This window comes from Carcharodon carcharias, chromosome 1 (genome assembly GCF_017639515.1).
Source record: "Carcharodon carcharias isolate sCarCar2 chromosome 1, sCarCar2.pri, whole genome shotgun sequence".
Taxonomy (NCBI): Eukaryota; Metazoa; Chordata; class Chondrichthyes; order Lamniformes; family Lamnidae; genus Carcharodon; species Carcharodon carcharias.
This window is the reverse complement of record NC_054467.1, coordinates 15,417,175-15,420,240: the sequence shown is the minus strand read 5'-3', so window position 1 is coordinate 15,420,240 and position 3,066 is coordinate 15,417,175.

Sequence of the window (3,066 nt, the reverse complement as noted above, 5' to 3'; positions counted from 1 at the left end):
TTGATGTTCAGTGGTAGGGTCATGGTCCAGGGAGAGGTAGGAGGAAGTGTCTGTGAGTTGACGCTCAGCCACCGCGAGGTAGAGGTCAGTGCGCCAGACAACAACAGCCTCTGAGGCTGAGCGTCAACTCGCAGACACTTCCTCCTACCTCTCCCTGGACCATGACCCCACCACTGAACATCAAGCCATTGTTTCCAGGACTGTCACTGACCTCATCTCCTCTGGGGATCTTCCTCCCACAGCTTCCAACCTGATAGTCGCCCAACCTCGGACGGCCCGCTTCCATCTCCTACCCAAAATCCACAAACAGAACTGTCCCGGTAGACCGTTCGTGTCAGCTTGCTCCTGCCCCACAGAACTCATTTCTCATTATCTTGACTCCCCTCTCTCTCCCCTTGTCCAGTCCCTTCCCACCTACATCCGTGATTCCTCTGACACCTTACGTCACATCAACAATTTCCAGTTCCCTGGCCCCAACCACTTCCTCTTCACCATGGACGTCCAATCCCTCTACACCTCCATCCCCCACCAGGATGATCTGAGGGCCCTTAGCTTCTTCCTCGAACAGAGGCCCGAACAATCCCCATCCACCACTACTCTCCTCCGACTGGATGAACTTGTTCTCACACTGAATAATTTCTCCTTCAACTCCTCTCACTTCCTCCAAATAAAAGGTGTGGCTCTGGGTACCCGCATGGGCCCCAGCTATGCTTGTCTCTTTATGGGGTATGTGGAACATTCCTTGTTCCAGTCCTACTCTGGCCCCCTTCCACAACTCTTTCTCCGGGACATTGATGATTATTTCGGTGCTGCTTCATGCTCTCGTCGGGACTTGGAAAAATGTATTAATTTTGCTTCCAATCTCCACCACTCTATCATTTTCACGTGGTCCATCTCTGACACTTCCCTTCCTTGACCTCTCTGTCTCAATCTCTGGTGATAGACTGTCCACCAATATCCATTACAAACCTACCGACTCCCACAGCTACCTCGACTACAGCTCCTCATACCCCACTTCCTGTAAGGACTCCATCCCATTCTCTCAGTTCCTTCGTCTCCGTCGCATCTGTTCCGATGATGCTACCTTCAAAAACAGTTCCTCTGACATGTCCTCCTTCTTCCTTAACCGAGGTTTTCCACCCACGGTCGTTGACAGGGCCCTCAACCGTGTCTGGCCCATCTCCCGCGCATCCGCCCTCACGCCTTCTCCTCTCTCCCAGAAACATGATAGGGTCCCCCTTGTCCTCACTTTTCACCCCACCAGCCTCCGCATTCAAAGGATCATCCTCCGCCATTTCCAGCATGATGCCACACCAAACACATCTTCCCTTCACCACCCCCTGTCGGCATTCCGTAGGGATCGGTCCCTCCGGGACACCCTGGTCCACTCCTCCATCACCCCCTACTCCTTAATCGCCTCCTATGGCACCACCCCATGCCCACACAAAAGATGCAACACCTGCCCCTTCACTTCCGCTCTCCTCACCGTCCAAGGGCCCAAACACTCCTTTCAAGTGAAGCAGCATTTCACTTGCATTTCCCCCAACTTAGTCTATTGCATTCGTTACTCCCAATGTGGTCTCCTCTACATTGGAGAGACCAAACGTAAACTGGGCGACCGCTTTGCAGAACACCTGCGGTCTGTCCGCAAGAATGACCCAAACCTCCCTGTCGCTTGCCATTTTAACACTCCACCCTGATCTCTTGCCCACATGTCTGTCCTTGGCTTGCTGCATTGTTCCAGTGAAGCCCAACGCAAACTGGAGGAACAACACCTCATCTTCCGACTAGGGACTTTACAGCCTTCCGGACTGAATATTGAATTCAACAACTTTAGGTCTTGAGCTCCCTCCTCCATCCCCACCACCTTTCTGTTTCTTCCCCCTTCCTTTTGTTTTTTCCAATAAATTATATAGATTTTTCTTTTCCCACCTATTTCCATTATTTTTAAACATTTTTAAATCTTTTATGCTGCCCCCACCTCCACTAGAGCTATACCTTGAGTGCCCTACCATCCATTCTTAATTAGCACATTCGTTTAGATAATATCACCAACTTCAACACCTATGTGTTCTTTTGTTCTGTTGTCTGTGACATCTTTTGATGATCTGCTTCTATTACTGCTTGTTTGTCCCTACAACCACACCCCCCCTTCACTTCTCTCCCCCCACCCAAACCATCCCCACCCCCCCCCACACACCTTAAACCAGCTAATATTTCACCCCTTCCTTGGATTCACCTAGTTCTGTTGAAGGGTCATGAGGACTCGAAACATCAACTCTTTTCTCCGCTGATGCTGCCAGACCTGCTGAGTTTTTCCAGGTAATTCTGTTTTTGTTTTGGATTTCCAGCATCTGCAGTTTTTTGTTTTTATGATCTGGAATTCACTGCCTGAAAGGGTGGTGGAAGCAAATTCAATAATAAATTTCAAAACAAAATTGGATAAATAAAGAAGACAGCTAAGAGAGCAACAGGACAGGAAGAGTGCTTTTTGAGGACTCGAAACGTCAATTCCAGATCATAGCTTGCTGCATTTTTTTTTTACATGTCTCTGCTTCTTTTGCAATTAATGGCCTTCTGCTGCTAGGAATATATATTTTTATTTACTCTCTCTAAATAACTTAATTATTTTGAACCCGAAGTAGATTTTCTCTTAACCTTCTCTGCTGCAAGGAGAAGAAGCACAATTTCGCTCGTCTCTCTTTATAACTGAAATACTTGAAAGTCAGAGATGCAGGGATTGGAGAAAGAGCAGAGGTGTGGGGATAATTGGATAGTTCCTATTGGGCCAAATTGTTCAAAAAAGTTGCAAGGGATGGGGCGGGGCTGGTGGTGGTCAACAAATATTGCACAGGATAAGTGGATTGAATTGGTGGTGGGGGGGGTTCGCAGAGGTTGCATAGTCAGTCCTCCCGCCCTGAAGGTGGCGCAGGAGGCCGGCGGGGGCACCAGGAGAATCACGTGGGGAGGGAGGAGCAAGAGGGTGTCACGGGGAATAGGAAGGGGCGGGTCTTCGTGTGTGTGTGTGTGTGTGTGTGTGTGTGTGTGTGAGTGAGGGAGAGATGC